A 13,834-nucleotide genomic window follows, 5' to 3' on the forward strand; every position below is an offset into this window, starting at 1 on the left:
AACGTCGGAGCGCTTTTGAAAATATGTGGTGTCTTGATAAACTGAGCAGATATTTATTTGAGGTTTACACAGCTACATTCTCGCCTGAAAATATGTTAAACGTTTATTTTTTGACCCAGAAAGAATAATAAGAGTAACATTAAAACTAACTAGCTGCCGGAATCCCTGACAGAATTTGTTTCCCCTGCATCGGGGTCATGCACTGGCCTTTCAAAATCATGGACAAACACTATCCCACATTCGTGATTTGAATGATTAGTTCATAAACACTTCTTATAATGACTAACTACTCCATAAATTTTGGAGATGGTAGCTGTTTATACAGTAACGTTACAGTGGGATACAAATAATATCAGGCTGATCCTGCCACAATTTGTTCCCCCTGTCCAAAGACTTCTTGCTCCTGAAATTTTGGAGGTTTTAGCTCAGTACAGTTCTGAACAGTTACAGAAGGATACAAATAATGATCAGTCAAAATGTCATTGGTTTATTTAAATAATCCCATCCGATGTTGTGCCAAGGTCCCAACGCAGGGGAAGCAAATTCTGTCGGGGATACCTAGGCTGTATCCCAATTCAGGGTCTGCAGCCTTAAAGGCCGCATTTCAAGGCCGATTACGTCACAGCGACGCGACGAAGGCTGTCCCAATTCAAAGGCTGCTCGAAATGCGGCCCTCAAATGCGTCCTTCATTTCCCTGAATTTTAAGGCTGTGGCGGTGTAGACTTCGTGGCCCAACATATCCCAGAATGCATAGCGTGGCGGTGGGTGTGGATAATTTTGCCGAAAAAAAAAACGGCGGATGAGGGGCGCCCGAAGAGTAAACTTTAAGTAAGTACTGAATATTATGTCACTTATTTATGTGCAAATGTTTAATAATGAAGGACATTAAAACATTACTGTTGGCAACATGTCGGCGAAGTTATGTGACATTAGTGACGTTTGTACTAACTTACAGCCTTTACTTTAAAATATACGCCGTTCAATAGCTGAGCTTAATCTTACAGAGAATGATCAAAGCTCATGTAGAAAGAAACAAACAAAAGATTTTCTCCTTCATTTCTGTCAAACAAAGCTGTATGACACGTTTCCAGCTGTTAGTATCATGGTTGCTAGGCAACTTGGGCAGCGCAACGGAGGCTAGACCGTCCCATTTTACGAGCCTCGCACTTCCGGCCTTAGCGGTCTTCGAGTACGCGGCCCTTGAGGATTGTTGAGGCTGCGTACTTTAAGGCTGCAGACCCTGAATTGGGATACAGCCCTAGTTTGGCACGATACCGGACACAGCTTCTTCTTCTTCGGAGTTTAACGGCAGCTGGCATAATAATAATAATAATGGATACTTTATTGATCCCCATGGGGAAATTACTTGTTTTTCTCTGCATTTGACCCATTCACTCAGTGAAGCAGTGGGCAGCCCACTAAGCAGGCGCCCGGGGAGCAGTGTGTAGGGACGGTACCTTGCTCAGGGGTACCTCAGGGTAGCCGTTAAGTGGATTCGAACCGCCGACCTTCCGATCATGGGGCGACCACTTTACCTACTGAGCTATCCCTGCCCCTGCATCCTTGTACATGCAGTGCTGCCATCTTCTGTTTCAGTCCGTTATTACTCTCTTAAATCCTACTACTTATTCCTGCATCTTTTGGGATCTTACAAAGCTTCAAATGACGTGTCGACTATTAAATTAGTCGTCGACGATTTTGATAGTTGACGTAATCGTGGCAGCCCTAGTTGTAATTAACAATACAAATATGAAGTCATACTGTAAGGACTGTTTGGCCTAGTATGACCTCATTGTGAGCTGTGGGTAGACTATCACAGCCATTAGTATGACGCACTGCACGAACTCCTTTCACGTACTTGCATGGAGGCAGTGATGCGTTCCAGTCGAAGCTGAGTCGGGCTGAGGAAAAGCTGCAGTACTCCTTTGCAGCTTTGCAGTTTTTCTTCACACTGAAGAGCCTCACAGAGATGTGATGATGTGAAGAAGCGACATTTTTTCAGTGTGTTGTCAGTCAGGCGTCAGTGTTGACCTGAACTGATATCCAACATTCAGCCAGTGGCTTCTCTACAAGTCTCTGCTTCACAGCTATGTCTCCACTTTGAATTAATTTTAATATTCCTGTCAACTTTGTCACTGTAAAACTCTGCATGTGTCTACCAGGTTGTGCTTTTCCACTGAGAGGAGCCTGAGAGTGTCCATGTGGACTGGAGAGACAAATATGTCTTAATCCAGGAGAAAACATTTAAAATTGCTGATACAAAATGGCCAGCAGAGACAGACTCAAATGGAAAAGCGTGATGAATCTGGTCTCACTCAGACTGTGGATGGTGGGCACCTACTGTGCATATTTTGTGGGTATTTGTTGCAGTGTGGAGCTTTAACGCCATCTGCAGAGCAGAAGGATCATCTCTACTGCGCTGTCTGTGTCCACACAGAAAGCCTTGAACTACAGCTTCAGGTCACCCATAGTTTGGCCTCAGAGTTCAACATACAGTCACAGTAAAATGCAAGAAAACAGAAATGTAAAAATACATGTCGGCTTGTGTTTTTAGGTATAGACGGTGAGTAAAATGGTTTCCCTGGGTTTTTTCCCATGTTGTAGTTGTGTGTCTTATTCTGAAAGAAATATTTACGCACTACCATAGCAACCAGAGAGCATTAATAGACCCCGTGCACGAGAAAATGCTAACTTCCTGTTTTAAGACCGGATGTAGGGTTGCACATTTCTGGTAGCTTTATTTTGCAGTCAATTGCTACTGCGAAGGTGGACTCAAAAATCATGTCCAAAATACGAAAACGGAAAGATTACGTTAAGTTAAAAAGAGCAGAGGGTGGAACACTCACCATTGCTGTCATAAAAAAATCAAATGATATATTTTGATGTTTGAAGAGCGTAGAGCGATTGTTTGTTTACATCAGTGATGGTAAATTCGATTATTTTTACTGAATCGAGTTTGGATGAGTCACTCACCAAAGTGAATCGGGTTCTTGGAGTCATTTGAGTCACTGAGTCAGTTGACCAGAGAGTGACAAAAATTTACATTTTCACGCAAACTTAATTTGTTTCTCCTTTCATGTAAATCCTACTGCTAAGATGAGTGATTGAAACAGAAAAACAACTATTTTTATTTTTTGTACGGTGCGTACTAGGAAGTACGAGAAGTGCAGAAGTGAGAGGCTTTTAAATGGGACGGTCTAGCCTTCGTCGCGCTGCTCAGGTTGCCTAGCAACCATGGATCTAACCGCGAGAAACGTTTCATACAGCTTTGTGTGACAGAAATGGAGAAAAACATTTTTTTTTGTTCATTTTTTTATGACATCACTTTGATTAGTTGAGTATCTGAGGCTGAGACCACGGGACTGTAAACATGATTGTTGGGCTTCATGTCTGTGCTGAACAGTCATTTAAGATTAGTTAGTAAATAACAATTAGTTAATGTTGCTCATGAGACTAAAGTCATCTCACTTTGGAAATGTAAATATAATATGGCCAATATCGAAGTTATTATCATATTAATCATTATTAGTTATTACAGCAGTGAACTTGAACTCTGTCAAACTCTGAGCTTCAGTAAAGATTCAAGTTGCAGTTATTTATATTTCCTGTCACCTTAAATCTTCACTCAAAGACACTCAAGTATCTTTGACAGTGTATATAGATGTATTATATATAATATTCTTCGTTTAATTTGTTGGCATTACTAAATTTGGCTCAATGCTTACATATATGTGTGAAATGAAAATGTACGAGCTGTGATAACTGTGTCTGATAGAATGAGGAGTAGACTGATATATGAAATATTCCTTTATTGGGTGAGAAAATCAGACCATGTCATAACTGCTGTAAGTCACACAGAATAGATATCAGAGCCTTAAACAGGCTGACGTCTGCTAAATGGGTCAAACTGGGCAGAAAGTATACAAACACATAACATCCTTATAGAATATGATGTAACACTATAGATCAACTTAGCTCAGAATATATAAAGCATATAAACAATTACAGCAATATGATGCAACACACACAGCAGCTACTGATCCAAAATCCTCAAAGCTTCATAGAACTGAAACCAACATTTATTTTAGCTCCATTCTGCTGCTGATACATACTTTAGGTTTCTGAACATTAAACTTGTTGCTGCCTTTCATAGTGTGTAACTTGAAGGCCCTGAGTACTCTGAGTACTTTCTCCCACACTGAAAACACTGGGATGATCACATTATTTGAACATTACCTAATAAGACTGATTCAGCACAGACAGTTATGTTAAACTTTTCTAGCAGTCCTTCACAAACAGGGAACAGAAAGGGGTCGGCAACCTTTCTGGTGATGAGTGCATCTAAAATTTCCTCAGAGGTCAGTGTGCCATATGACTGCATTAGCAATAAATTTAATAATACTCTAAATTAACAGTTACACACTATATAGAAAAACTTTATAGAATTATATTTGTTCACAGATGTTGGCAGCTATCAGCGAATAGTTATCAGCTATTTTGAAACAAAAAAGACTTTTTATCCATAACAGCAAATGAACTGAACAACAGAAAATCCAAATGCTATTTATGGTCTCCTCACAACAATGATAAGAAAAATAAACTGGGCCAATATGGCATGGTTGTTAATACAGAGACACACATGTTAATGTGACCTCTGGTCTCCCACTCAGACACACAGGTCTCCGAGTGTCCAGCATTCAGAGGCTACCTGAGGACTCGTGTGAGAGAAAATCTGCTCACACAGACATGTAGAGCCAAACACTGTCAATAAGGCTTCTGCAATGTTCTGAAGACAGTAAACCTGTCAGGTAGTGATGTCCAGCAGGTGAACATGCAGCTCCATGAACACGCACAGCAGTGGATTCCAGCTGCGTCCGTAGTTCTACAAACTTTGACCCCACAGAGTCGAGCTTTTCAGTTCAATCAGCTGCATTTCGATGTCCTCTGTGTCCAACCAGTTAATGCGAGACAAATCCAGCTGCTCATTAAAGCTTTTTGATTTGATTAGAAAAGAAAACATTGGTCCAAACACCTGAAAGCCCCGAAAACCCATTGTGAATTCTGTCTCGAGTCTACGGATGTATCCGTGTATTTCTGCGGTGCTGATGCTGCGCTGAGCGGACAGCTCCTGAAGCATTTGAAGTGTCGGAATGAAGAAATTTCAACATTGCCTGAAAAAAAACTGCCAGCTAGCAACGTCCCTCTCACCGGTAGGCGAAGTGATTTTTAGCCAATTATAAGATGAATCTGGTAGTTGGGGTTGCTAAGATACCGTCATTAAGAAGCGGCACAACTAATGTGTCTATGCGAGCTGATTTGCGATGTGCACCGCTGGCCCGGCCATTAATTTTTTTAATGCATCTTCTCGGATTAACTCACTGCGTGTCGTGTCCAGGGCTGGACTGGGACAAAAAATCGGCCCGGGCATTTTGACGAGAGACCGGCCCCCCAGGTATTAAAGCCATAAAGCCTTTGAATGAAAACAAACGCTGTTGTGACAGTGATGTACAGTCTTGTTGGTTTCTATACATTTTACGTCAGATAAAAACTTTGGTTGTAAGCTTCAGATCATTAATTAATAAAAGTGAGACATTTTAAATGAGAATAAGAAAGTGTTTCTTTGTGCCCCCCTTTCCCTGTTAATGCCCTACCTGCCCCCCTGGCAACACTTTGCTAGACCCGCCCCTGCACAGTTACCAGCTGTCAGCTGCTTAGAAAAGGATCCTGGTGTTATTTGTCTCTCAGAAACAGTTCATAACTTCAACTCATCCATGTCACCTAAAAGGTAAACCTGTTTCTCCATCACCTGTTCAGCTCTGATGGTTCAGTAAGGACATCTCCTGGTTTCATCTTCATGTTTCCCTCTCACCACATATCCAAACCAACATCATGACCAGCAGCTTTACAGCTGTGGCTCCAGCAAACATCAGCTGATACTAGAAAGTAATATTAAATAAATTCTAACAACAGCTGATCAAGCTTAAACGTGCTGCTGTTGTTTAGCGCGACATCCACTGGTTTCCTGTTTCTGGCGCAAAGTGGACGATAAACAAAGAAGAGAGAAAAGCCGATCAGCTGATCATTGATCACTTTCATGATTGAAGTAGCAACAGGAGAGAGAGGGAGAGAATGAGAGAAGAAGAGGCAGCTGTGCAGCGTAAACACAGAGTAACTCCAGCTTTGTGTCTTTTTCATTGTAGCTGAAGTCCGGGACAAACTGTTCTTTTTCAGCTCAACATGAAACGCGTAATATTTTCTCTGAATACGAGACGATAACGTCTTTTTACAGAACATTTGGCAACTCTACTAACTAACCTTATGAATTAAATAAAGTTCACCATCAGTAACATCATAGCACCCACCCAGCTGTATAGAAACTCCGTCATGCTAGCTAGTACGCAGTACGAGTTATTGTAACTGACTGTAAAAAGTCAGCACAACGAAAATAAACTCTACCTAAACTTGGTTTATATCTGACCCAGATAGACTGCAGGTCATAACTTCTTACCTGAAGTTCAGTTCACCTGACACTCAGACCGGTGGCCGCCTCGGGTCTCTCCTCCTCCTGCCTCCCCTTTCCCTCATCCACCTGCTGCCTCTGTGGAAGCTCCGCCATAGCCACCACCAAACAACTGAGTTATTTTTACACATCTGCCAGCATCTGGCCAATCCACCACCTTTCATTGTTTATAACGTTACAAAAAATCATCGGCCTATAAAAACCGTCAGCTCGTTCAAACACACGTTAAAGTCCGTTTGGCTCGACACCACCGAACAGAGGCAGCAATATAACACAGCTAACATTAACAGTGCAGTGGATCCTGCTTGTGCCGTGATGTTCAGGACTGCAAACCGAGCAGCATCACTGACTTTCAGCTTGTTGTGTTTGTGGATATATGACTGACTTTAATTATCCACAAAATCATCACAATCTCTGTAAGATTAAGGTCGACTATTGAACGGGGTATATTTAAAAGTAAAGGCTTTAAAACCAAGTCAGTACTAACATCGCTAATGTCACATAACTTTGCCGACATGTGGCCAACAGTAATGCTTTAATGTTCTTCTTTATTAAACATTCGCACATAAATAAGTGACATAATATTCAGTACTTACTTTTAAAAGTTTACTCTTTGGCCGCCCCGTTTCCGCCGTTTTTTTTTGGCAAAATTATCCACACCCACCGCTGCGCTATGCATTCTGGGATATGTTGGGCCACGAAGGATAGACCGACCCATCCTTAAAATTCAGGGAAATGAAGGACGCATTTGAGGCTGCATTTCGAGCAGCCTTTGAATTGGGACAGCCTTCGTCGCGTCGCTGTGACGTAATCGGCCTTAAAATGCGGCCTTTAAGGCTGCAGACCCTGAATTGGGATACAGCCATAGACTATAGGCAGAGAGGAGGATGTTACTCTCAGTGTTGTTGCCGCATTTCAGGAGTACGCTGCTAATAAAGTTACACAGTTGCACAGTGAATTCTCTTTAATTACTTCATTTACAAAATACCACAGTTTTTGTCTTGGTCGTATCATTTTACTTTGTTGTATTTATCTGCGACACCTTAAAGGCCGGTCCGTGAAAATATTGTCTGACATTAAACCGGTCCGTGGCCCAAAAAATGGTTAGGGACCGCTGAACTACAGTGTGTGAGAGCTGAGGAGAGAGGTTGATAGCAAATGTCTGAAATGTTTGAAGAAAGAAAACCACTTCAAAAGGGCCTTAAATTCTCATATTTCATCCTGATTAGAAGCAAAGATAAATAAGCTTTTGTTAATTTATTCAACTACTGAAAGTCATTCCAGCAGCACGCATTATGCGTACAGTTCAGTTATCATCACATCAATCAGCTGAAGCATCAGTAGCACTGAAAGGTCAAGGAGAAAAGGCCGTACCTGCATCTGGTTCAAATGGAGGCAGCTTGTTCTAGCTGTGGTGGTCAAACTCCTTTTAGATCACAGTTTTCTGTTTCTGGGACATTTGGCTGACCTGGCTGCGATGGATGGATGGATATGTGTAACATATCAGTAGTCCAAATCCTGGGACAAACAACAGGACTGGTTCCATTAAGCACTGGCCTCCCACTCTTACTGTCTGTTTTTATAATGTTTTATAATAATGACACCGCTATAATAGTAATAATAATAATAATAATGACTTTCTGTGATACTAACATGCATCAAGGAATCCTTTTCTCTGATATTTATCTCTCTGGATTGTTTTGCAACATGTGCTTAAATGGCTTCATTTCTAGATCTTGGAATATAGCGAGCTTCTCGATTTGCTTATATTGCTCGCTGCTTATGTTTGGAGTAAAAGCAGCACCAGTGATGTAAGATGCTCTATTTCGATGTCAGTAATGTCACTCATCATGATCAAATCTTTTATTTTCTAATGTGTTTTCTTTTCTTTAGGCACTGTGACACCGACTGATAATCTGGAGCAACTGGCAGAGAAGGAGGAGGAGTCCAGCTCTGACAGCCAATAGCGAAAGCTTAAAGCGTCCAGGGAGGCCGACTGCTCTAAACAAGTAAAAAAACTCAGTTTATGTAATGACATTTTTTTTAAAGATATTATTAGTTTAAAAAAAAACCTGAGACATGCAGCTTGAAGATCCAACAGCTTACCAAAATTATTTTATGAATAAACAAAACCCAAGAGAGCAGAATTCCTGGTCTGTGTTGTATTAGTGTAGAAATTGTAATTCATTAAGTTGCAATATCATCATATCATATAAAATGCTATTTTGGAATTTGAATAGCAGCTCCCCAGGCTGTAGTATCACTGATGTTATAACCAAATGGCCGCGTGCAGATGAGGGTAAAATTATTTTCCCTCCTATAAAAATAAAATGAAAAGTGCATTTTTAAACATACTAGTTATTTTTTTCAGAAAGCACAAATTATCTTTATTTTATTGAGCCAAGGCACAAAGCTTGCAAAATCAAGTTCAAACTGAGGGTTAGCTCCAAATTTCTACAGAGTAACTGTAGAAAGACTCTAATGGATGAGTTTGTCAAGTCGGCCATCGTAGTCTCAAAGAAGGAAAGCACCAAAACCCTGGACAAGAATGGACTGCCTCCACTTTTGCAGAGACACAGTGCACACTGTGAGTGAAACATGGTGTTTGGAGTAATATGCTGCGGGGAAGCTTCAGTGAGTCTGGAACTGGGAATCTCATCTAGGTGGAAGTGATCATAAAGAAACAAGGATATGTACATATGCAAGAAACATCTCCTAGGATGCGCTGGTGTGCATCATCATTGATATTGTGTTGTTGTGTAAAGCACTTTGAGTGCTCAGAGTAGAGAGCACTATATAAGCACTAGTACATTTACCATTTATGAACAGTCCCGTTGCCTGGGGTCATGGGGCGTTTTGGGTCTTAGCTGACTCACCCAAGTGACCCGGTTGGGGTTGATCAGGCCTCGACTTATGTCCCAGGAGCAGTCCACTGATCAGCCCCCTTAATCTAAAGCCACCTTGTCTGTGTGGCTTGAATGGGCTTCTCCTTGGCGATTCCTTTAATGCCCAACCGTGTGTCTGCCTGCATTCAGTTTGGTAATCCTAAACTGGAGTGTACCCACCTTGACCATGCTCCTTGCTGCTCACTCTTTCACATCCATGTAGGCTCTTAGGTGGGGCTGCCATACTTGAGACTTGGACAGGGGTCTTCTGCACACAACCTCAGCTGACGCAGCTATAGAGATGGTACAACCTGTTATTTTTCCTTCTCTAGGCAATGCCATTCTGATTTTTCTGACTCGCATCCTGAAATTGTTATAGTAATCCAGGATTAGGTCTTTAATCTTCTTGGGAACAGGGTTGTGGTGAAGTGCAAGTTCAATCAGTTTGTGCGGTATCGATCCGTAGGCATTAGCCAGATCCAACCACAGCACGACTAGATCACCTGTGTTCTCTGGGGTTCTCTGATCAGCTGTGTAACTACCTCAATGTGTTCCAAGCTGCCAGAGGTGCCTGATATTCCAAGTGTCACATGTCTAGCTGTTGAGTTTGAAGATGAGTTGAAGATTTTGGAGGCTGTCCTCCATTATTCAGTGTACTTTGTGTGATGTACCACTGTCAGCAAAACAGCCCCAGAGCATCATGCTGCCACCACCATGCTTGACATCTGGAACAGTGTTCTTAGGATTGAAGGCTTTTGGCTTGCTCATGTGGGCAGCTGAAAATGTCAGTCAAACTTGAAGGTGTCAATCTTAGAGCAGGGCCTTCTTTCTTGGTTGGTACCCTCTCAGTGTATAGTGTAGAGAGAGCGCAGAGGTTCAGAAACAATCATATAAAAAGAAAATGTTGCATCTGAATGTTGACGTGAGATAGCTGATGGGTGTCAGCTTGCTTTATTCCTCACTACCTGTCTGTTGGTAAAAATACAGCTTGGAGGTCATGTAAATCAATATTTCTGCTCATCCAGGTTATTGTGAACCAAAAGCTAATTTCTGAAAGAGACGCTGAAGTATGATGAATACTGGTGGGAATGTGGAGTGTACTGCCTCTGCTCACCATGCTGCTAACTCAGGAAATCGAAAGAGCTAGAGGCTATGTGAGCATGTGTGTGTTTGCTTGTGTTCCTTGGCTCTATGCCTAGAAGTAACAGAGAGAGAGAGAAATGAGAAAAAAGAGAGGAGGTGGAGTTGAGTCATCACACACGGTTTCTTGATGCCGACTCAGTGAGAAGACCCTTCATTTCCCAACCTGCTGGTGTGAACCATGCTAACACTGAGATCCCAACATGGTCAAAGTGCTACAGGCGTCTGTTTTACTTTTGCCTAAATGTAGGAGACAAGAACAAATAAATAAAGAAGACCCAGGCTGTGCCCATACAGTTTTAGATTACTAAAAAGCCAATAAATCTTCCAAAGTGAATTCCAGTTGACTTCCTGATTGAGTGGCTGTAGCTCAAGAGGTAGAGCAGCTCATGTACTAATCAGAAGGCTGTTTTTTCAGTCTGGCTGCTCCAGTTTGCATGCCCAAATATATTTTTGCAAAATACTATCCCCAAGTTCTGATGCATCCATCATCATGAGGCATGTTGTATAAAACTTGTGAGTGCTCAGGAAGAGTAGAAAAGCACTATATAAGAACCAGTTCATTTCCATTTACCATCAGTCCTGTCCCCCTGTAAACTCCCCATCGGGCTCTAAAACAACAAAATAACCAACACATTTTTATCTGTTATATGACTGGTTCTCTGAGAAATGTTTAAAGCGGGGACTGTTATCATTTTAGCACAGCTTTAGTATTTGACCATGTTGTTATGTTTTTGTTGCAGAGGGGTTTTTTTTAATTTTTATTTCACCTTTATTTATACAGATTGTAGAGGCTAAGCCTACGCTTGAAGCCACTGAGGTGGTCGTTAACGGGGGTGACGCGATGTCACTGGTATGCATGAATTAAGTTCACAGTCCAATAAATCCAGCAGTATGTATCTTGTCCTTTTTGGTCTTTATTCCGTATCGACTTAGCATAACAGCACAACGGTCACAAACTGTTTGCCTTCTTAATGACACACCTGACGCCGATTACGTGCGTCTACCTTAAATACCTTTACATTACATAATCAAAACAGAAAAAGGTGACCTCTAGTGACCACATAAGGTATTAACCCAAGAATGGCTCCTACACCCCGGCCCCTAATTGAAATGGCTATCAGACATGGCAATTCTAATCACAAAGAAAATAAGGAGCCACTAATACAGTCTACTTTAGACCTAGACATTCACATAAATAAACATAAGTAACACACTTTTAGATTACAGTCTCATGTAACAAGCAAAGTTTAGTTACAGGTCTTTCCAGAATATTAGTCTTTGTTTTTAAACGTGCAGATCGCACAAGTCCTTTTTGTCACGAATGGCTTCCAGAACTCTTCCAAGTGGCCAGGAACCACGTGGTGCAGAAGAATCCATTATAATGACTATATCTCCAGGTTTTAGATTCTTCTTCTTTTGGTTCCATTTTTGTCTCTCCTGTAACAAAGGCAGGTATTCGCGTATCCATCGTTTCCAAAAAAGATCTGAGATGTACTGAGCCTGTTTCCATCTTCTCTTCAGATACATATCCTGAGGGTCAAATAGTCCGGGTGGTAAAGATGGTTTTCCTTTCATCAGGAGGATGTGATTTGGTGTAAGTGGCTCTAGGTCTTTTGGATCATCAGAAAGCTTTGTGATGGGTCTGTCATTTAAAATTGCTTCAATTTCACATAGAACCGTATTTAATCCATCGTCGTCCAACTGTTGTTGCTGAAGAACGGATCTCAGAATCTTTCTGATCATACGAATTATCCGTTCCCAAATTCCACCATGATGTGACGCTCCAGGCAGATTAAAACTCCATCTTATTCCAATGTGTCGCAAAGCATCCGCTATTTGGGTATGTTTCAGCAATTCAAGAGCCTCCCTTAACTCTCTGTCTGCTCCGACAAAGTTGGTTCCATTGTCCGATTGGATGTGAGCAACTTGACCTCTTCGACTCACAAAACGGCGCAAAGCATTAATGCAGGCATCTGTGCTTAGAGAGCTAGCCACTTCCAAGTGCACTGCAATAGGTCCGAAGTAATCAACTCCGACGTTGGTGAATGGTGGGTTATCTGGCAAAATTCTTTCCTTGGGTAAATCTGCCATCTTTTGCTCCAAGGCTTTTCCATGATATTTTCTGCAAAAATTACATTCTGCGATAACCTTCCTTACAGCTGAGTTGGCCTTTGTGATCCAGTATTTTCTCCTTAGTGTGGATAAGGTGTGGTTACGACCGCTATGACCAAGCTGTTGATGAATGTGCTTTAGGATGAGACTTGCTACATGTTGATCCTTTGCAAGAACAAAGGGATGCTTTATTTCTTCTGATAAGGAGCCCTTTGTCAGTCGTCCCCCAACTCTTAAGAGGCCTTCATCGTCAAGATAAGGATCTAATCTATAAATTGAGCTGTGTCTGCTCACAGAACCTTTCCCACTTGACAACGTAGCAATCTCCTCTCCAAATCTTTGTTGCTGGCAAAATCTAATAATGGCAAGCTCAGCTTGTCACTAAGACACGTGACCTGTTTTAAATATCCGTACAACGCTACAATATAACCAAATAACTGGGAAAATAATGAAAAATAAAATAAAAAACAGTAGCAATAACACTTTTTTTTTTTTTAATTATGAATTTATTTTATTTTCAGTTGCTACAAACGGGACAGACATGACTGGGGGATAGGACAGGGAGAAAGAATGAAAGAAAGAGAGGGAGAGAAAGAAAACCAGAGGGGAGAAGAGACGGTGAGAAGGGGGGGAAGAAAGAAAAAAAAGAAAAACAAACAAAACACCAACAAAAAAAAAACAAAACACCTGGGTCACCTGTATGGAGAAAAAAAACAGAAGAGAAAGCAAACAACAAAGAGCAACATAATAAAAAAAAACAGCACCATCACAATAAACTAGCTAGCAGTAGATATCAGTAGATATTAAATAATAAACGATATTGTGCAGCACACAAGATCGACAGCGCACAATGTGCTTTGAGGCAGCAGCCAAGAAAGCTGTAGTCCACGTCTGTGAACACCCATGTGTGCATACCTGTGTGGATCAGCATGCTTGTATTCCAAAGGTTTCTCCATGTAACGATCTGCTAGGGTGTGGGGGGGCCACAGCCCCGTCCTCCAGGGCATGAAGCAGGTATGGAGGAGATCCAGGCCCCAGATATCCAGAGGCCCCAGAGTACAAGGACCCGAGGAGGACCACCAAAGGGGGGGGGGGGGCGTGCCACGATCCTGGGAAGAGCTGAGTAGAGCCCCAAACGAGAGGTCACCCCGCAGCTACGGAGCAGAGGCCAGA

At 41.8% G+C, this 13,834-nt stretch overlaps 1 protein-coding gene across 1 annotated transcript in view; it reads left to right on the top strand.

The window, feature by feature from the left end:
* Positions 1-13,834, top strand: part of fam110b (family with sequence similarity 110 member B) — a 56,845-nt gene that overhangs the window by 20,836 nt on the left and 22,175 nt on the right. The window contains exon 2 of the mRNA XM_085440345.1: positions 8,415-8,530. The gene's annotated coding sequence lies outside the window, so the exon portion shown is untranslated. The remainder of the gene's footprint in view (positions 1-8,414; positions 8,531-13,834) is intronic.

Source organism: Copadichromis virginalis, linkage group LG18 (assembly GCF_057382275.1).
Source record: "Copadichromis virginalis isolate Kocher_CV1m ecotype Utaka linkage group LG18, C_Virginalis_male_GT1.1, whole genome shotgun sequence".
Taxonomy (NCBI): Eukaryota; Metazoa; Chordata; class Actinopteri; order Cichliformes; family Cichlidae; genus Copadichromis; species Copadichromis virginalis.